Source organism: Eschrichtius robustus, chromosome 21 (assembly GCF_028021215.1).
Source record: "Eschrichtius robustus isolate mEscRob2 chromosome 21, mEscRob2.pri, whole genome shotgun sequence".
Classification (NCBI taxonomy): Eukaryota; Metazoa; Chordata; class Mammalia; order Artiodactyla; family Eschrichtiidae; genus Eschrichtius; species Eschrichtius robustus.
In genome coordinates, this window is record NC_090844.1 from 11,993,588 (window position 1) to 12,016,050 (window position 22,463).

At 48.5% G+C, this 22,463-nt stretch overlaps 1 long non-coding RNA gene across 1 annotated transcript in view; it reads right to left on the reverse strand.

Annotated features, from left to right (window-relative positions):
- LOC137756031 (uncharacterized) overlaps window positions 1–22,463 on the reverse strand; it is a 55,990-nt gene that overhangs the window by 18,609 nt on the left and 14,918 nt on the right. Inside the window, exon 2 of the long non-coding RNA XR_011072158.1 lies at window positions 19,111–19,335. This is a non-coding gene — a long non-coding RNA (uncharacterized lncRNA). The remainder of the gene's footprint in view (window positions 1–19,110; window positions 19,336–22,463) is intronic.

Genomic DNA, 22,463 nt, shown 5'->3' on the forward strand with positions numbered 1-22,463 from the left:
CGTGTGTGATTGTGAGCACGTTATGCATGTGTACGTGTGTTGTGTGCAAGCGTTGGTGGGATGAGGGGAGGTGGAGGCCGCTGAGCTGCCACAGAGACAGATATCGCGAGAGAACCAGCATCCAGACGGAATGGTGAGCTGTGAGCGCAGGGGAGGCTCCGGCCTGGAGGCAGACCTGCCAGGCTCCTCCTCGCACCCGGTGGAGCCGCTCGCTGGAATCCTGCCGTCGGCTTCTCCCATCCTGTTCCAGTCTGTTCCAGTCCTGCCCCTTTGAGGGGCGTCTACGCAGGGACACAACAGCTGACGGCGTTTCCCAATCCTTTTGGGTGGACTCAAGCATTTACTGGCGGGATCGGTCAAAGGTCAAGGGTGCAGCCCCTCGGCGACGGGGCCGGTGGGGGCTCCTGACCCCCGTGTTCAGGAGGAACAAGCGGGCTGCGTGCACGCGTCCTGAGCGCAGAGACTCTACTCCCGTTCTTCCCGCAGGCCCTTCCTCCTCCTCCAGCCACTGCCCGCGAGTCCGGATCCGGAGCTCGAGAAAGCGTTACAGCCCAGGGGCGGTTCCTTCCTCAGGGCCTCATTCCTGCTGAGCGAGAGGTTTCTTTGAACTGACCAAAGTCATATTTGCTTGATTCAGGTTCAACAGATTTCATGTCTGTCAATACAACTTAAAAATACCCCCGAACATACATGCCCTATTACAGACTTTCTTCCAGGTACATCTCCCTCACATATGAGTTAGCCTAATAATTTCTTCTCACTTCTGCAACAATATACTTCTTTCCTGATCAGCTCTACCCAACAGTCACAATATCCCAAGTAGGGACCTGTAACGTAAAAGCTGATTACAGGAGATGCCGAGGTTATGAGGCTCAGAAAATACGACCTATTCAATGAAAATCAGGAACCAGGGCTTAGAACTCTGCATACTTTCCTCAGACGCAAAGGAAATCCTAGGAGCCCAGCGGCCGCAGCTGTGGTCTCTCATTACGAGGAAGACGGAGCAAAAGGGGAACAAACCTTACAGAACAGGGAGGTAATAAATGGAATCATTTGTGGCCTGATGAGAATAACTACCAGGATAAGAGCCATGAAGCAAAGATTAATCGGCACGTCAGCGATTCGCAAGTTTCGAGGAGTTTAACCACCGGAGGAGGACAGCGCTTTAGTACACAGTCCTGCTGGGACCCGCACGCAGACGGGGTGGGACGGCTGGCACTTTTGAAGCCCTATCTCCCTCTGCCTCATGCCACCCGATTTTAGTTGTGACTAGGAGTGCCAGACTTGTGCCAAACTATGTATAAAAACGAAGGCAAGTTTAATTTTAAAACCCCAGCTGTTTTTTGAAACTTGTGTATCAAGAAGATATTCATGTGTGATCCTGTGGAGTGAGTCACGTCCCCCAAGGAGCAAGGGTCTTAATACGTCCCATTTGGAGGAGGATTTCCTTGTCTCCTTTGTAATTTATGCTAATTAGATTTCTTTTTTCTTAAAAGGATGCTTTCAGAATTGGGAAATAAATGAATAAGATATGACAATAGATACGAAGTCTGATTTTTTAAAAATATAGAAATATCTACATTCAAGTGATAACTTTGAAAATAGACTTACGTATTAGTTCCAATGGTTTTATTACTGTTTAATTTTTTTTCTTCAACTCTTTTTTTTAACCACCTCTACAGCCAAGGGTATATTCATTAAGATCTACTCTCTGGTGGCAAAACTTCATCATTTGAGGGTAAATTTTATTTTGGGAAAAGCTAAAATCATTCCAAGCTAAATATGGTAAATAAGGAGAGTGATCAAGGATAAGAATATTGTTTGGGGCTAAAAATTAAGTTTGAGGCTAAAAACCAAGGTTTGTTTTCTTACATTGTTCAAAAATGGACTCCAACAGCAATTTATGTAAAATATTTATTGAATATCCACTAAGTGCAAAAACTGTATAAGGCTTAGAGGTAGATGAAAGTGATGAAGACATGGTTTTCCACCAAAAATGTTTACAGCCTAGGGTTTCATCAGGTGAAGAGGGGGGAGAGGGGCACGGCGGGCAGTGGAAGGACCCAGGGAGGTTTGCATGGGAAGCGCCAGGTCTTCCACGCACCGTCCAGGCTGGCAGGAAGGGTGAGTCCTGCTGAGGAAAGGTGGGTGATGAGATTAGAAAGTAGTGAGAAGCAGCAAACGCAACAACATGAAAACACAACTCACGGAGAGGGAAGCGATATTAGCAAACCATATACCTGATAAGCAGCTAATATCCAAAAGGAACTCATATAACTCAACAGCAAAAAATCAAGCAACTCCATTAAAAAATGGACAATGAACCTGAATAGATATTTCTTCAAAGAAGACATACAAACTGCCAACAGGTACATGAAAATATGCTCAACATCACTAATCATCAGAAAATGCAAATCAAAACCACGAAGAGCTATTACCTCACACCTGTTGAATGGCCATCAACAAAAAGATGAATTAGCACGTGTTGGCGAGGATGTGGAGAAAAGGGAACCCTTGTGCACTGTTGGCGGGAATGGAATTTGGTTCAAGCACTATGGAAAGTATGGAGGTTCCTCAAAAAATTAAATGCAGAACTACCATACAATCTAGCAATTCCACTCCTGGGTATTTATCCAAAGGAAATAAAATCCCTACATCAAAGAAATATCTACATACCTATCCATGTTCATTGCAGCATTATTCACAATAGCCAAGACAGGGGGACAACCTAAGTGTCTGCTGATGGATGAATGGATTAAGAGAATGTGATATATACACCATGGAATATTATTCAGCCTTAAAAAAAGGGGATTCTGCTATTTGCAACAACATGGATGGACCTTGAGGGCATTATGCTAAGTGAAATAAGCAAGACACAGAAAGAAAATTACTGCATGATGTCACTTATATGAGGCATCTAAAAAAGTCAAGCTCATGGAAGCAGAGAGTAGCATGGCGGTTGCCAGGGGCTGGGGGTGGGGCGATGGGGAGACGTTGGTCAAAGGGCACAAACTTCCAGTTAGAAGGAGAGTAAGTTCTGGGATCTATGGTAACTATGTGAGGAAATTATATGTTAATTAGCTTAACTGTAGTAATTTCACTATGTATGCCTGTCTCAAATCATGTTGTACACCTCAAATATATACAACTTTTACCTAAAAATAAAATAAGAAAGTAGTGATAAGCCATGGAGATAAAACCTTCTAAAACACTGCCTGTCCGTCCAGTTTTAGGAGACCACATGCAACGACAGACAAGAAGGCTTGCCAAGCGGGGAGAGGGACGGGGCCCTGCTGCTTTTAGGCTGAACCTGGGACTGTCAGGCCACGTCGTGTGAGAGCCCAGGGTCGTGGTGCTGTCTTTAAACCCCTCCCAGCGCACGGTTGGGGGGAGACGCCCCCTTCGCGTGGGAGCTGCTCCCGCACAGGGTGTCCAGAGCAGGATTGGAGCTTCAGAGCGAAAACACAGAACCGCACGTTTCAAGGACATGGGACTGCTGACTTGATGTCACCGTCGTGTGAAGCGAGGTTGGACAAGGACTGACACTCATCCAATGCAACCTTCTTTTATCAGATGCGTGAACCAGAACAGGAAAAAAATAGGAAGAGGATGTTAAATTACTGTGTTAAGTTGAGGGTTTGAGTGGTTAAGTGACATGTCTGAGTAAAAAAAAAATTCTGATTAAAAAGTGATACGTTCTATCATTAAAATTTCAGAAAATACAGCAAAGTACAAAGAGGAAAATTAAAAAAACCTGTACCCATAATGCTAAGATATATGTAACTTAGAAATATATATAGTTGGTGTTTTGATGGATTCTTTTCTGATTTTTTCCTCTATGCAATATTCATGTACATCTACAGAAAGCAACTACTCTCATTCGCAATAGCTAAAATATTTTATGTGGAGTCCCATACTCACCTTTCACTTAAAAGTCCTTTACAGGGGGCTTCCCTGCTGGTGCAGTGGTTAAGGATCCGCCTGCCGATGTAGGGAACATGGGTTTGAGCCCTGGTCTGGGAAGATCCCACATGCCGCGGAGCAACTGGGCCCGTGGGCCACAACTACTGAGCCTGCGCTCTAGAGCCTGCGAGCCATAACTACTGAAGCCCGCGCACCTAGAGCCCGTGCTCCACAACAAGAGAAGCCACTGCAATGAGAAGCCCGCACACCACAACGAAGAGTAGCCCCCGCTCGCTGCAACTAGAGAAAGCCCGCACACAGCAACGAAGACCCAACGAAGCCAAAAATAAGTAAAATTTAAAAAAAAAAAGTTCTTTACAGGACTTCTGTGGCGGTCCAGTGGTTAAGAATTCACCTTCCAATGCAGGGGACATGGGTTCGATCCCTGGTCGGGGAACTAAGATCCTACATGCCTTGGGGCAACTAAGTCCACGCGTCTCAACCAGAGAGCCGGCGCACCACAACTAAGACCCAATGCAGCCAAAAATAAATAAATAAATATTTTTTAAAAAGTTCTTTACAAACATTTCACCATAGATTAAAAAATTTCAGAACAATTTTAATGACTAATAGCATTTCATTGCATTTATATTTAACCAGTTCATCATTTTGAACTCAGATACCTTCAGTCATTTTTCTATGATAAGTAATACTGTTATGAACATCTTCAGGTGTGAATATTCGTATTTCTAATTATTTTCTTAGCCTAGTTTCCTAAAAACTAAAATTTCTAGGTCAAAAAGTCAACACACATCTTGACGGACAAGTTGATCTCCACGAAGTGGCTATCAGTCACCTCCCCCTGCGTGGTATCTGCAATACCCTGTGGTCCACAGCTTCCACACGTGTCTAGGTTCTCCCGTGAAACTGCATCCTTGGTTTATTGGACATGCCTCCTCAAGCCTTTGAAACTGCCTAGCAATTGCCTTAGTTTTCTAATCAGTTCTGATTTCTAGAATTACAGGGCTTTGGAGAGAAACACGGAGCTAGTCAGTCGTCCATGACAATCAGAAAGGCTCCTTCACGTGCAGAAGAGCTGTGCTCCTCTGAGCCTTCTGAAATCTTTTGTCATTATAATGACTTGGGCTCTGATTCCCTCCAGCTCAGGCTGATTTCCTGGGCATTGTTTACTACAGAGGACTCAGAGTCTGGGAAGATGCATTCCTGCCTACAGCATCCCCCATGAGGCTAGAACCAGGAATCTGAAGGAGCCAGGGAAGGGTGCTCAGAGCCCTCATCACCTCCTTTTCACTGGATTCTGAGTCAGGAAAAGGGCAGTGGGCCCTGAGGACGTGCCCACCTGCCCTGTCCCAGCCCGGCTGCCTACCTAACTCTCCCCCAACTCCCTAACTTCCCTCCCACCATCTCTCCACTCACCCAGCCAGAGGCCCTTCCTGCTGACACTTCATGGTGACATGAGCACTTCAGATGTAGTGCCTACTTCTCACTCCCCGAGCCCAGATTTCCACCGACAGACATCCGTCCCCACTTTGTTGTGTTTGTGGTCAGTTCCCTCCCCTCAGCAGTGCTGACTATACAATCTAGTTGGAAGGAACTGGTGCCCTTGCCCGTGTGGGATGCACCAAACCCTAAACACGCAACCGGAAACCATCTCTGCAGCAAATAAGCTCACTTCCATATTCTTTAAAACACTTTTGAACTTGGATTTTTAAAGGCTTTTTTCTCATCCCTCTGTAAGGACCTCTAATCTTTCTCTAGCACGAAATTTAATTATTTCCACTTGGGGTATCAGCCCTGGCTGCTTTGATTTTAAAGTAATCTCTCATTTGCCAAGGAGAATTCATTAGAGCAAATAGCTGTTTTCTCTCTGTCACATCCCATTAAAACGTGGCAAGAATCAGGCAGAGGGGCCACAGACCTGTGTTGAGGTCGCCAAGCAGCCACGCGGGCAGCCGAGCCCCTAGCCAGGAGGAGATCGTGAGACAGGAAATTGCCTTTTGAGAGGCAGAGTCAGAGATGTAGGCTATGTATTACTATGTACACAAACATGCATACATGTACACATACGCATGTGTGTGATCCAGCTCTCAGCAATATTGTAACCTGGCGGCAGAAGACAAATGCTGGCCTGGGAGTGGTCGCTGTTCTGGAAACTGCACCTTCCAGCAAGTTCAAGTTGAAGAGCCGGTCAGTCTGTGAGGCAAAAGCAGAAGAGGAGCAGCACCCTGGGGCCCGGGGTCCTCTGCCCGGCATGGGTGCAGGCAGGGGCTCAGCAAGTGTTCTCCTGTGTCTGATACTGGGTGTTCTTCTCCCAGCCGTGGCTGGCCTGGAACGCTCTGACCACTGCTGCGTGCGGACATGCCCCTGCCTGGGTTCTAGGACCACAGCCTTCAGGAAGCTTACAATGACCCTCAGCAGGAATTCCCCCTTCTCCTCCCTGCATAGCATCTGCCATCACTACATTGCCACTGAGTCGGTTCTTCTCTGACAGGGAGATTCATCAGGGAATGGCCAGGACATGGTATATTGCAATGGACTGAAGCCCAATTCAAAATGGCTTAGGATATGTAGCCCAAGGCCCAGGTGTGAGCATCAGGCATGGCTGGATCCAGGTGGTCATATTGGAAATTTGTCCCCATCTTTGGTCGCTCCTTCTGAGTAGGCTTCATTGCTGGCTTGGTTTCTCCATGTGGCAGCAACAATGACTCCCAAAACTTGGGGCTTTCATGTGCTTTGCATCCAGTCATCAGAAAAAGAGGGGCTTTCCTTCAATAATCCCAGCAGACGTGGGTATAATAATGTATTGGTCTTGCTAGAGTCAGGTGCCCACCTTGAACCCATCTCCACAGTCGGGGATGGAAGACCCTCCCAGGAGAGGCCTAGCTTGTGGGCCCCCCCCAGAGACACAAGGTGGGACAGCCCCACCCAGTCACACTCTCATGAGTGTCACCCAAGTTACATGCCTTGGAGAGGAGTGAGTCCCCAAAGGAAAACAGGGTGCCCTTATAAAGAAGAGAAAGAGGGTGCTGGACAGGCAAGCAGAGCAGGTGCCCCTACAGTTGTCAATTCTAATTAGGAAGCAGGGCGGGGTCAGCCAGTTCACCAGAACAGCTGTGCTGGCTTTTACTAAAACATGACCCACTAAGAACATGGCACTCATTAGTGCTGTGCCTCCTTCATCCTTCTTTCCTTGGACAAAGAAGAGCATATTTAGTAACCCCACTTTGTGCTAGCACTGTGATATGCAACACCCAGGCGTATCATAGCTAGTCCCTCTACTGAGGTGCTCATAATGTTGAAGGCAAAGATGTTAACAAAAACGCCCAAAGTTATACACAAATATAATCAGTTCTACAGCAAAAGGCTGTGGAGCAACAACTCTGGTTAGGGGTGGAGTGGTTGAAGGTTTCAGAGCTGATAACATTTGAACTGGGCTTTGAAGTATGCATAGGAGCTCACCAGACAGTAATGAGGTATTCAGACGTCGTATGCAGAGGGAAACAAAATCTGAGAGGGTGCAGAGTTGTAAGTGACTCTGTCACAGAAACAAAACCTTCTGCAAACAAGAATACTGTTAAGCATAGGCTTTGCTGTTAGTGCAGAGCAATCTTTGTGAATAAGTTAAAAAATACTAAGTTAGAACATAGGAAGTGTTTGGCAGGGATGTGGGGAGAGGAGGGAGCTGAAGCTGGAAAAACAGGACCAGATGATGGATGATGTGAAGGAGTCTCAGCCTCATCCCACAGGAAGTGAGGAACCATACATGGGAATCAGCCCACAAACACAGGTTCCCGTGAAGCACTATTAAGGCAAAGTCACTCCCTCTCTTTGCAGCGTGTGCTGCATTTTCGGTGGGTATGCGGCTGGACTTTGGCACAGCGCCCAAAGCTTATGGCATTAAAAGCCACACTGACTTAGATGTAGCTGGACTGTCAGGCAAGATGGACAGAAGCCAAATCCTCCGAACACAGTCCCTTTTCAGACACTTTACGCAGATTGAAAGTCCAGGAGCAGCAGGCTCTCCCTGCAGTGGGGACGGGGACCTCAGGTCACGTCCACGGTCCTGTAAAGTGGGCTGGTCGATGTGTCACACGGGGGCGAGCAGGACCCCCCTCTTCTACTCATGCCCAGGGCACACGTGGCTCACAGCGGCCAGAAACCAAGGACAGGCCTCCCTCGGCCAAGGTTGTCGAAGTGGGAGGGTAGTTCTGCAAGCTGAAGGGTTGGTGCATTGTACCCAGGTGAGATGCCCGTCTCCTAGATGCTCATTCTGGGATCTCAAGGTCCGTTTCCCCATTGATTGCACGATACAGGGAGCCCACTGATCCAGCTGAAAACATAAGAACACCTCACTTTTCTAGAACACTTCCCTCGTGGGTGGTCTGGGTCTCAGACACAAACACCTTGGACCAAAGAAATGTTGAGGGCTGTGTGTGCTTTTCTGTTTCCTTTAAGCTTTAAGGAAAAAGGTATGAGGTGGCTGATTGCACCAAAAATACAGGCTATTTCTGGCACTCATTCTGAATGCCACCTGACACGGCCAATTTGGGGATCGTACATTTTCCTCTGAAGGACTCTTCGGTCTGGGTTCACAACCACGCAGCCCTGTGCTAGCAAAGTGCCCAGCACGTGGGGTGGCCGCCCCTATGGCACAGCTCCTGCGTCCACATCTGGACCAACCACAGAGGCACAGAGACCCATCTGAGAAAAACAAACCATAGACGATGGTTCCCACAACAGATCAAACGAGGAGTGAACCAGACTGGAAGCCCGGAGTGAAGGTGGGGCCTGCCCATTACCATGAGAATCTCCACGCACATCCAGGCGGCCTTTCGTACCTGGGGCTTGTTTTTTCCTTTCCCTCCTTGAGTCAACTCATCAATGTGCAAATGTGCTGGTCTTCATCTAAAAGCAAAACAAAAATCAAGCAGAACCCCCTCTGACAAGCACACGTCAGCCTCCGGATTCCACTTCACTTCTCTGTCCTCCGTTATTGCATGGCTTCCCCCACCCCTGCTCTGCTGACCAGGCTTCCAGCCCAGGGGTGGTGGCGGCGCCTCTGAAATGCTCTTGACAAAGTCCCTGTCATCTTCCTGTTGGCAGATGTCATCCTCATCTGCCTGGTCCTTGCAACAGTATTTGGACACTTTTGCTGACCTTCCAGAAACCAGGTTTTGAAGTGATTTTTCTGGGAACTTGCAGTTTTCCTGCTGTGCCCTTGGCCACCTGGCTGGATCCTCTTCTCTTCCTGGAAATAATGGAAATCCTTTCGTCTGTCTCCGTACTCAGGGGGTCGCACCCTATCCCAAGAGTTTAAGCACGACCACAATGCTGACAGGTTCCCACATTTAGATGCTCAGCCCTGCTCTCTGGGCTCACATACCCAACCTCTGCCTGGACGTCTCACCTGGATCTCTGGCCGGCAGCTCAGACGGAAAGGTTCAGCGCAGGACCCCTGCCTGCCCTGCCCTGCCCTGCTCTGCTCAGCGTGGCAGGGACCAGCACCGGCTCAGGCCCCAGGCTCAGGAACTTTCTATAAACCCGGTCTCCTTACATCGCAAGCCCAGTCCGTCAGCAAGTCCCGAGTCTGGCCAATTCCCAGGGTCCGAGCCTCCACGTGCCTCTGGGAGACTGGAGCCTCGTTCCCTGCACCTGGCCCCGCACAGCAGCCGGCGTTCACCCTCCAGTAGCCCACGTGGCCGAGCTCAGAGCCCCCGCTGTGCCCAACAGGCCCAACTCCGTCCTTCCCGCCTTCTCCTGGCGCCGTTTGCCCAGTCGTCAGCCTTTCCCCCCGGGACGAATATTCCGAGCTGGCCGCACGCTCTTCTCCAGGCTCACTGCAGTCGTCCACTCGAAGGCCGTGGATACTGGAGTTCTGGTGACCCTGAGCCCACCCTGTTACTTCGTCCCCTTGCCCTCCTGGGAGTCCTCACAGCCTGAGGGGCCGCGTGTCTGAGCCGACTCCGCCTTCTGACCAAAGGAGCTGCAGGTGCCGTGAGCTCGCGGCCTCAGCTGGTGCCGACTTCTTGCCCTTCATCCAGGCATCTGAGGCAGCAGTGGGTGCTAAGGACATTCTGTGCGTGAATTATGGTAAATTGAAGCTGGGATGGGTTGAGTAATGTGAGCAGTTTTAGTAAGTGGTCTGATGACAAAGCAGTGTAGAAGCTGTGCGCACATCGGGCAGGTAACCTTGTAGCGACCTTGAGGCACAGGCCCAATTTTAATTGTTGGAGAGAAAGAGGTTGGCATTCATGTTGGAGCAGCAAAAACAGATGTGCAGAGGCAGAAATAGACAAAATGTGTTGATGGAATTTAAAAGAGAGGAGTTTTATAGCATCAGAGAAGTTGGAAGAGAAATTGTGCAAAGTAAGTTGAGACTAATAAATGGAGGGCACCCAGCAATGGGCCACAGAGCCTGGGCTGCAGGGGACGCGGCAGAGGCTGTGAAGGCAGACGGGTGATGAGGTCCTAGGACTCACCATGTGTCCAGTCCATAGGCATAGTGGGGATTCAACAGAAACAATGGGTCTGCTCTATAAAATCTGTTGATTGGGAAAAAGAAAAAAAACCACGTTTTTGTGTCCATTAGCAAGAAAATATACTTCATTTCACATTTTAAATTGAAATGTGTGACATTTACCTTCTTTCTCTATATAAAAAAAATCTGCTTTCAAAAAAGTGAACATCATATAACAAGAAATGAGAAATTCTTACTGACTCAACATTCAATCAGCCTGGATCATTAGACCATAGATTACACGTCACCAAAAATCCTTCTAAACCAGCATTTGACACAAGAATTGAAATGCAGCATTGAACCAATTTGAACAAATCTGGAGCAGTGGTGTCTGTGCTTTATATATATATATATATAGATAGATAGATATAGATATAGATATTTATAATTTAAATATCTATATCTATATATATTTCTACTTGTCAAGAGATGACCGGTTAAAGAAAGAGAACATTTTATTCAATACTCCAGGTCCGTCGTGGACAGACTTTACAGAAAGCCTCCTTCTGCATGAGGTTAAAATAACTGCACTCTATTTCTTTACACTAAAGGAGCCTCTCACTGTTAACCAAAGTCAGAATACTTGAAGCTTAACGTGTTGTGTCTCCTTATGGAAACTCCTTCTGCAGATGTTTGTGGAGTTTTTGTATCAATGTTTCAGAGGTAAAACCACTTGCCATATGAACACATATGTGTTACTTCTTCCATTTGCCAGAAAACTTTAACCAAAATCACCTTTTTTTCCCTCTATGAATTTTAGAAATTATATTAAAATTCATCAAGATGGCTGATAAGCATATGAAAAGATGCTCCTCGTCGTATGTCATTAGGGAAATAAAAATTAAAACAATGAGATCCCACCACACACGTATTAGAATGGCCAAAATCCAGAGCACGAACACCAAATGCTGACAAGGACGTGGAGCAACAGGAACTCTCATCACTGCTGGTGGGAACGCAAAAGGGTACAGACACCTTGGAAGACAGTCTGGTGATTACTTATAAAACTAAACATACCCTTACCACGTGATCCGGCAATCATGCTCCTTGGTATTTACTCAAAGGGATTGAAAACTTATGTCCACACAAATGTCTACAGCAGCTTTATCCATAACTGCCAAAACCTGGAAGCAACCGAGATGTCCTTCAGCAGGTGAGTGGATAAATAAACTTGGTCCATCCAGACAGTGGGATATTAGAATGTCAAGTCCCAACAATCTCTGAGGCGATGCAAAAAGGGCAGCTGAGGAAAAAGTCCTGCAGTCCTGGAAGGAAGCGCTTTGTTCAAGGAACAATCTTTCCAAGCCGCTCTGTTTCTAGGGGCGTCTAAACTCTGCCCTTCTGAATAGGGCAGAGTATCAGGAATTTTCCAATTTTCTTTGCCCAATAATCTCCAGCTCATCTCCAGAATTCACAGTGGAAAACAGTCTGCAGAGTTGCCTCCGTGGGTTCAATTCTTGGGGTCAAACCCAACATAAGACCCAATTTCTAATCAGCCCAGCCCAGAAGCTGGTGGCTTCCTGCTAAGGGCAGCCCACAGGCTGGTTCTTCTGTTCCCTTGGCCACTGTCCACCGCCAGGGAGCTGGGTCATGTCTCTTGTAGAACAACAAACCAGCCAAGGGCTACTTCTGAATCTCTACGAGCGGGAGATTCTGGAAAGTTAAAGTTAATGCATCATTGCGTGGATGGTCTGGGGTCGTGGGGGTGGATTTACCCGATAGACCAACATTTTCTTTTTTTTTAAATTAATTAATTTATTTATTTTGGCTGCATTGGGTCTTCGTTGCTGCGTGTGGGCTTTCTCTAGTTGCGGCGAGCGGGGCCCACTCTTTGTTGTGGTGTGTGGGCTTCTCATTGTGGTGGCTTCTCTTGTTGCGGAGCACGGGCTCTAGGCGTGCGGGCTTCAGTAATTGCGGCACGTGGGCTCAGTAGTTGTGGCTCGTGGGCTCTAGAGTGCAGGCTCAGTAGTTGTGGTGCACAGGCTTAGTTGCTCCGCGGCTAGAGCGGAGCAACTAAGCCTGTGCACCACAACTACTGAGCCTGCGTGTGGAATCTTCCCGGACCAGGGCTCGAACCCGTGTCCCCTGCACTGGCAGGTGGATTCTTAACCACTGTGCCACCAGGGAAGCCCCAGAGCAACATTTTCTGTAAAACTTTTCGACAAGTGGAAGACAGTGTGGTTGAAACGTAACAAGCAGGATTACCCAGAAATGACCCCAGGGGCAACTTCCATTCTGAGGGCCATGGCGCTCAGACCACCCCTCAGCAGGAGGACCCCAGGAACCAGGTGCTGGGAGCTGTTGGCCCCACGTGCCGAGCAGGAGCTTGCCACCCAGAGCCCTCTCCTGCACACTCACCCCATGGGAGGGGCTCAGAGGGACGCTCACCCCTCGCAGAGCGGCCCCAGCACGCCACGGCCCCACCAGGACCGGGCGCCCTGCCTCTTCTGCTGCGCCCCCCGTCCCCCCGCTGACTAAGTCTGCCCCCACCTGAGTGTGAACCCATCTCAGCTGCCAGCGCTTCGATGGAAACAGTGGTTTCATTCTCTGTCTCTCAGTGATGGATCTTCCAAATAATGTCACACTCAGGTCCTGGGCCCTAGACTCAGAACTCACTGGAGGAGTGTGAGTGGCCAATGCAGGGGTGCGGGCTCGGGGGCAGCTGGCATGTGCTGACCCCTGGGCTCCTTTTCCCCACCCTCCTCCGGCACCAGAGCCCCCGCCGTGGCCAGAAGCTCCACACCTCCTTCCTCTGCCCAGGCCCTTTCTTCAGGTCTGAATTTCACCCATAAACTCCCTGCTGGTGGCTGAGGAGAAGGCAGGAGGGTCAGAGCCAGAGGAAGAAGATGTGAGAAGAAGCTGCCAGGAGGCCTTGAAGGTGGAGGAGGGGGCAGGAGCCTCGGGGAGCTGGAAGAAGACAGCGAAGAAGTTCCCCCAGGAGCCGCCAGAAGGAACTGCCTGTGCATTCGCTTCAGGCTTCTGTCTCTACAACTGTAAGATCATAAATATGTGCTGTTTTAAGCCAGTGAATTTTTGGAAGTGTTCTACAGCAGCAATGGGAACCTAATTCATCACCACTTCCTTGTTTTTGCTCTCCAGTTTTCTTACTGACTTCATGGTGTGTGGTGATCAGAACTGCATATACTGCTCTGTGAGAGGGTAGGGGAATATCGGCCAGATTTGCTTGGCGGCCAGGAAAATTATTTCGTAACCTCAAGAGAAGAGTACAGACCAGAACCGTTGGAGACAGCCTTCTAGAGAATCCTGGGTACCAGGAAGCACACTGACTTTGAATTTTAGTGAATGATTATATTGTCCACAATAACAGTGATGTATTGTATTCTTTTCTACAATTGACCCTGTTCTAAGTCTCATTAGAAAGTTGAAGGCCCATTTAAGGAGGAGTCTGGGAAGATGGTGGCAATTTAGTGTTTTTGTATTTTCCCCAAATTCTCCCAGAAATAGACACACTAGATTTGAAAGCAAAACTAAGAACCCAATACCCACTCAATACCCAAGGATCCCACAGTTCTGGAACAGTCTGAACCCTATAAACTCAAAACTAACAGAGCTCCCCCAGCACCCAGATTCCTTCCCTCAGGAGAAACTCCTGAGAACTGAATCTGACCACGTTGAGCAGGACGCACGGAGGGGCAGAGGAGACAGCACCTTGCAGGTGGTCGGGGAGGGGAGACAAGCGGGTTGAGTTCTGAACCGCCCAGGCTGAACTGCTCATCGCTTTGTGAAAACAACAAAAGAGGAAGCACCAGGGCTTCGAAGTTAAAAAGCTATGCCAGCCCATTGCTATGTCCTGGAGATTCAGGAAAAGTCTTTGTTTTGTTTTATTTTTAAAAATAAGCAGCATGAACAATCACAGGAAAATCTACACAAGCATTGTCAATTCCCTGCCAACAATAAAGGCGTGCCAGGAAAATACAGGCCTTCCTGCATATTGAAACACACCCATAATAGCAATAACTATAACAATAACAGAAGGAAACCACTAAGTTAAAAGCGGGAGCGGGCATGGGCATTGTTATTCTGAGACTAACATTTTTACGTTGAGGTCAGATTGAGTCATTCATTACTTTGATATCACTGAGAATCAAAATAGTGTGAGTGAAAGGAGACGGTCACACAATGGATGAGGTTAAGTAAAAACACTGTATTCCTAAATTCAAATGGGAATTATGGATATGAAATGACTAGCTTTGTACAGAAAAGGACTGAAAACAGGGACCAAAACCAATCAATAGTCACCCCCAGTGAGTAGATTTCTCACTAAAACCATCCGTGGCTTCTGGGAGAAATGGAAGATTTCATGTCTGAGTCAGGAAATGCACCATCTAAAACATCGTGTCCACCAGAAAACAAGAAAGCCACCAAAGGTCTCCAGGTCCACGTCAAAAGGATTCACTGAAGAGGCCCCACTGACTGAAGATGTGAGAATTACCGCATTGAAACACATCTAATGTGTAAATCCATGAGTTAACAAAGACATTAAAACAAGAAGCGCAAAATCTAAATTGAACCTCAAGGTACAAGTAGTTGATGAGGGAAAGCGTTTTTTGTTTTTTTAAAATAGAAGCTTGGAATTAAAATGTCATTGTTTCACAACTCAGAATACCTGAGTAAATCTAGGCAACCGTTTTCAAAGGCTGCTAACATCACCGAGAGAGACAGCCAGGCACCCGGGTTTCCATGATGGGATCGCCGTGGTGCCCAGAGGCCTCCAGCCGGCCCCAGAACGCTCACCCTTCCACAGCCCTGCATTCTCCCAGCTAAAGGAGGCCACAGATTAACAGATACCATGCTGGGTGTTTTGTTTTGCTAAGCAATTATTGTCAACTTTTTGCTTAATGATAGAAACGCAATTACCTCCCATCTTTCAGAGGTCCTTAGGGTGGATGCAACAGTACCATATCTGGAATTGCCCCAACGCCCCTGGGGGAGAGGGGTAGGAAGGGCAAAGATGGAACCAGATCGCCCAGCTGTGTAACTTATTCTCTCTGCTGGCAAATTTCCACAATAAGAAAAAAACAAGACAAACACACACAAAGCCACACATACTCATTTAGATAAGAACCTGAATGGATATGGTCCTACAGGGCTTGTGGAGCCACTGCGGGTGGAAATTAGAACTGGGAGACGTTTTTGTTCTACGGCACCTCCTGAGCAGTTTTGCAGCATTAAGAGCATTTTAAGTTGTACCCAAACTCTCACCAAAAAGAGATCTCCCTGATCCATTCTTATGCAAGGAGCTCTGATGTCAGCTTTGTTGATTTAAATTTTAAGCAGAGGGTAGATGGGGGTGAGCAAGGGCTGGGAGGCGGGGGAGGTGAGGAGGAGCTGGTCACAGGGACAAAGCTGCAGGGACACAGAGTGAGCAGTCCCGAGACTACTGTCCAGCACGGTGACTGCAGGTGATAACGCTGGGTCAGGTCCTGGAAATTCGCTCAAGGAGTAGATCTCAAGTGCTCTGACCACACACAGTGGTCACTACGTGAGCCGGACGTGCTAACTAGCTTGACTCTAGTAACCGTTTCACTGTGTGTACGTGTTTCAAACCAGCATGCTGGGCACCCTAAAAATTTTAAATTCTTATTTAAATTAAAAAAATTTAAATGCTAAAGAGCTGTGAAAGTGCACTTCTGCTAAATGCCGCCTTCCCGTTGCTTCTGGTGTGAGTGCCGCCTTCGAAGGCCGCGGCTGTTCCTCATTCGCCTCTGCAGTCCTAGAAGTAGGTGGTACCGTAACCAAATTGGAGTTGAGATGCACGGGTCACGCGGCCCTGGGAGCAGGTGCCCCAGAGAGCTGCCCTAACGTTCCTGCCCAGGCCTTCCTCTTCCCTCTGAGCTTCATGTTTACCCCAAGGGAGGGCTAAATCCCTGGGGGTCTTGCAGACCAGGGGCAGGCGGGGAGCAAGGCTGAGAGCCTCGCACCCTCCTCACAGCCCCACCTGCTCCTGGTACGTGCACTGCAGGCCTCTGCCCACATCGGCCCCTGGAGCCCGGCAAGGAGTGGAGGGCTGGCAGGCGCCGTGCTCCTCCCACAAAGCTGGTCCCACTCGCCTCTCTGCAACTTCCTTTTTCTCTTTCCTAAATTTCCAGTCCTGGAGCGTGTCCCGTGGTTAGTGGGCACCTGTGCTGTCTGCCAGGGCCTCCTGACGGGGCTCCCCAGCTACCCGCCACTCGACACCCTCCATGTGAAGACAGGCTGGTCCTCTGGGGGTGAATCAGGTGGTCACGTCCATGCTCAAAAAACTCCTAACTTGTTCTCAGCCTGTGAGGCTCTGCAAATCCAACCCTGCCTTTTCTCTCCAAACTCAGGTCCCGAGCCGGCCCCTTGATCTCGTGGCTCCAGCCCCTGTGGGCTTCTCTCTGAGCTGCAAGGGGAGAGCCCCATTCCCCTCGTAGGACCCTCACTCTCACTGTACCGCATGCCGATCTTCACATCTGTCTGTGCGGCTGTGATTCAGATCTGGTGAACTGACATGGCTTCCAGGGGATCTTTATCCCACTGATTTGATCACAGACCTAACACTCCGTGTTTTCTTGACTGTGTTTTAGCAAGGCCTCTTTCACCCCGGCTGGTGCACACTATCCTGGAACAGCCCCGTCTTGCTGGTCCTGCCCACTCTCCACCTCTGGGTCCTGCCGCAGTGCTGGGCCCAGAGTGAGTGCTCAGTGAAGGAATTTCTGCCCCCTGGTCTCCATTCTGCCCCTGCTGTCTCCCCAGAGCAAGTTTTGTCAGTCCCCCTCCCAATGCGTTTTTCCATTTTCTTGGAAGGAAAAGGGTGCAGATCCTCCCTAAGCCAAGGTCAGCTCCCTTGCAGGGACTTCCTGCAGATGCTGCCGTTGGAGGTGCACCTGGGGCCAGGCACCTTCCCTGAGCGCTGGGTCCTCTGTCTGGAAGGGGCAGGGTGGGCCGTGGGGGATGAAGTCAGACCAGAGATGAGGCCCCATGGCTCTGAGGAGCAGATGCCCAGGTTCCCGGGGGTCATTTCATTCCCGTCTCCCCCCACCGCGACCCTGCTGCCCCCTCAGGAATCATGAGCGGTCCTGACTCCTGTCTCTCCTAGATCCTTGGATGCTGGACCCCAAGGGAGCCTCACTCGGGAACGTTTTTGTTGTTGATGGGTTTCTGTTTGTTGACCAGGCTCAGCAGCTGCAGGAATCAAGCTCTCCTCCTACAGAAACACCAAACCCCCAAAGGGGCCTTCAGTTACCCCTTCCAGTCGCTCCAAGTTAATTAAAAAAAGTGCTCACTGGTTCAGGTGTCTGCTATTTGCTTTGACAAGAGCTGGCTGTCTCTCTAGGAAGAGGCAGCTATGGACCAGCTCCCTGGCATGGCCAGCTGCGTCTCAGCTCAGATTGGGACCGAGGCCACTGGCAGAAACTTTGTTCTCCTGACCTTGAGAGGATGACAGTCAGGAGCCCCTTTGGACTGAATAATCTTATAAAGTGCTCAGTGGCCTGGAAAAAATGATTTTTTTCAGCTTTAATCTGTTATGATATGTTATTTGAAAATGTAATCTGCCGTGCAAACAAGCAGCACACTGGCCTCCTTTGCTGGCCTGACGTCCCCGTCTGGGCCGACAGTGTCTCTTCAAAGCCGTCCTCTGGTCGTGTCTGCAGGCTGTGAACTAGTTGCATATTGGGAAACCTCGAGCCGGCATGAAAAGTGAATTCAGTCCTTAGTAACCAGGTGGCCTTGTCTCTGGGACCCCGGCTAACAGATAGGAAGCACCAGGCTCTGCAAGGGAACTGAACACAGACGTCCATGTCCTCCAGGGACTGAGTACACCTAAACCCTCTAATCCTTTCTGAGAACCTGTCTCGCTTGTTTGGATTACACCAGTTCAAGGGGAGCTTCGGGGTCATGCACCTAACTGGACCTGGGAGGAGCTGGGGGCTCCCATGGCCGCCCCATGCCCCCTCTTCTCTGCCCAGCAGGGCCCTGCTCTCAGCCCCTGGTCACAGGCCCAGCCATGGGGAGGGAGTGTAAGGACGAACCCCTGGACACATACTCTGGGGAACGCCAGGCACAGCCCAAGGGGACGTGTCTGATCGAGGGACCCCCACCGCATCTTCAGGATCCAGTCCCTGGGCTCCGTGGGGCAGAGTAAAGGGATTTCAGGGTTGTGGAAGGAACATGGGTTTGGGTGAAAGAGGGTCTGGGTTTGATCCTGTCTCTGTCACTCAGGGCCTTTGGGAAGACATACTCAGTTCCCACACAGGGGTGCAGGACGATGTTGGCTTCCTCCCTCGGACAAGGAGGTGAGGGTACACCCAGCCTGGCTGGGCAGCAGCTGCTCACATTGGCGCTTCCACCCTCTGCCTTATTTGTGCATTATACACTGATCTCTGCTGTGGAGAAAAGGCCCTCCTGCCTCCTGGGAGGGCATCGGGCGCGGCACTCGTGCGAGAGGTGGGGTGCTGGGACCCTGCCTCACGGCCTGCCCCACCATCTGCAGGAAGGACTGTGGTGCCCAGTCACATACGGACACACAGCAGGAGCGATGGCACCCACCCCCCCAAGCTCCCTTCCCACCACACGGGGCTCCGCCCCACACCCTGCCCCGCAAACAAGACACGCAGGCCGGTCTGTCCTCAGGAGCAAGGATGGTCCGCGCCCTTCGGAGCAGGAAGAGGCGGCAGCAAGCTTACCTGCAGCATGGACAGATGGGGTTACTCCAAGCCCTTGGGGACTTTGGCAAAGTCGTGTTGGAGAGGAGCTACTGCCATCTGGTGGATGACGCTGGAGATGCTGCCCAAGGTCCCGCGGGCAGGACACCCCACACGGAGGACTCTCTGCTCCCAAAGCAGGAACTGACTCGGCTCTGGACCCACGCTGTCCAACAGAATCACGTGCAATGTTAAGTGTGCTGGTAGCTACAAGAAAAAGTAAAAGAAATTAATTTTCATAACATTTTATTTAACCCAATAGATCCAAAATACGATTCTTTAACCATGTACTCAATCTAAACATTATTAGTGAGGTATTTTACACTTTTCTCCCCCCCAGCACGTCTGGGTTCCAGGGTGAATTTCACACCGACTGCACCTCTTGGTGCAGACAGGCCCAGGAGCCTCTGTCATTTCAGGACAGTGGTGGCCTGCCGGAGTCTGGTGTCCCCTTTCGGAAAAGTGGAAGAGTCTCAACTACCCTCTAAATTCAGCCTCCAGTACCTACTGGCTGGTATTGTTCCCACCAGGGTCAAAGGTTTTCTAAGACAGGGTTTTGCACTTTATTTGTATCTGTGAAGCTCCTCAGCCACGGGGCAGAGTAGATGCTCAACTTGAGTCCCTTCAGCTGCTGAAGTACTGCAGATGGGCGTGAAACCAGACGTCTGTTCCTCAAGGTTGGAGGCTGGAGTGCCGGGGACCTGGGGTCGGGTGAGGACCCGCTTCCTGGTCTGCAGATCCTGTTTTCCCTGAGTCCCCATGAGCACCGAGAAGCTGTTTAAAGCTTCGAGGATGCTGTAGTCACAGGCCTCAGGGGCTGGGGGAGGGAGCAGACCTGTGAGCCTGGGCAGGAGGGCCAAGTCCACTGCCTTAACCTTGATATGTGTTGACCCCAGTCAAGGCAGTGAAGAAGGGACATCCTGCACCAGATCCTCAGTCTTTAGTCTGCCTGGGGGTGGGGGGAGAGCTCTCTCTCTCTCTGCCTCTTGACCTACCTACCATAAGGGACTTGGGTAGTCACCCAAAAAAACAGAATAAAGCAGACTGAATTGTAATTAAGATGAAGGAAGAAAAAAAGGTGGGCACTAATTAACCAAGGAAAGGGACGACACTTCAATGGAGACGATGACACAGATGAATGAGTTTGCTGCGAATTTGGTTCCCACCTTCCTAGAACGATCTGCCAAAAGGGAGGCATCCTCAGCCATGGTTTTGTCAACATCCAGGAGGTAAAACTAACCATTATCCAGGGAATTTGTTGCTCTTCCTCGTATGAAGTCAGTGGGAAGGGATTTCTCCTGGGAGGTCTATGAAGGTCACTGTCTCCAACTTTCTGTCCTTGGATGACGTGAGAGAACTCACCCTGGAGGAAGATCATATGGATGCCATCTGTGCGGGGTCGCCTCTGTCAAAGCTCTCAGTCTGGATGACATGAGTGCCCGAATTATAAATGTGACGAGTGTGGAAGAGTCTTCACCACAGCTCTAACCTAACACACCAGAGAGCGCACACGGGGTGAAAATCTACGTCTCTGTAACCCGTAAGTTATCTTTTTTAAAAATTTTATTTTATTTATTTATTTATTTTTGGCTGCGTTGGGTCTTCGTTGCTCTGCGCGGGCTTTCTCTAGTTGAGGCGAGTGGGGGCTACTCTTTTGTTGCGGTGCAGGGGCTTCTCACTGCGGTGGCTTCTCTTGTTGCGGAGCACGGGCTCTAGGCACGTGGGCTGCAGTAGTTGTGGCACACGGGCTCAGTAGTTGTAGCGCACGGGCTTAGTTGCTCCGCGGCATGTGGGATCTTCCTGGACCAGGGCTCGAATCCGTGTCCCCTGCATTGGCAGGCGGATTCTTAACCACTGCGCCACCAATGAAGCCCCCGTAAGTTATCCTTAAACAACACGAGTGACCTCCATTTGGGAGGAAGCCTCTCTCTGTTCCCACTGCAGCAGGGACTTCATCTAAGCTTCAGTGTTAGTGTGCACAAGAAAATTCAGGGTAGGAAGAACTATAAAAACAGGAAAATCTTTAGAAAAGTAGACAAGTCTTTACCAGGAGAAGCAAGTTGGAAGTGAAATAACACATAACTCATGCTGGAGAAGTTACTAAATGAAAGAAATGTAAAAAGCCCTTTACTTATAGAATATGTGAGACTGCACACTGTATAAAACACTCAGTGTAATTAATTAAGGAAAGCCTTCAGTGATTTCCAACCCCTTAGGTAATATTAAAGTTCCCATACTGAGGAGATACCAATCCTAAAATCAAAGTGAAAAAGCCTTCAGTGGAAATTCATGTTAGAAGTCTCAGAGTTGGAAAAACCTCTAACATAAATGTTTTACAACACAATTCATCTATAAATTCAAACTTCTGCCTAATGACTTATTATTGAAAATAAAATAAAATGTAGGAACATGGAACAATTTGGGAATGTTGAGTGCAGAATTTTGTGAAAATTATTATATTACATTTTAAAATGTAATATATAAATATATAGATTAAAAGTTGCAGCTGAAAAGCTATTATGTTGGTCACTTTCCAGTTTTTTTACTTAGCTCTAAATATAATTAAGATGACTGGGGTCAGTTACAAAATAAATTTCTGTGTTAAGGGAAATATGTAGAATATGAGTGTTAACTATACTCTGCATAGCTACAGTCCAGCTTTCTTTGCTTATTTTTAACAAATGTATCTTTCTACATCCCTTTACTTCTAATACATCTGTATCTTTATATTTAATGTGGGTTTCTTTTACATAACGTATAGTTGAGTCTTTTTTTCTTTTTTAAAATCCCCTCTGACAGTCTTTTTTTTTGGCTGTGCCCCACAGGCTTGTGGCATCTTAGCTCCCTGACCAGGGATTGCACCAGGCCCTCGGCAGTGACAGCGCACAGTCCTAACAACTGGACTGCCAGGGAATTCCCAGTCTTTCTTTTAATTGATGTATTTAAACGTCTGATGCTTAAAGTGGTTACTGTTACTATTGGATTGGTATCTATCATATTTGTAACTGTTTTCTATTCATTGCCCTTGTCCTTTATTATTTTTTTTGTCTTCCAATTTTTTCTCCCTTACCTGGTTTTAACTGAGCATTTTATATAATTTATATAATGCCATTCTTTGTTCTTACTGTATCAATTAATCAATCATACTTCTAGAAAATGTTTTAGTCACTGTCCTTGAGTTTACAATATGCATTTACAACTAATCTAAGTCTACTTTAAAGTGACACCATGCCACTTGCAAGTACCTTACTACACAATACAGGCTTCCCTGCTATCCACTTTCTTACATGTTAGCAATGAACAACTGGAATTTGAAATAAATTATTTATATTAGC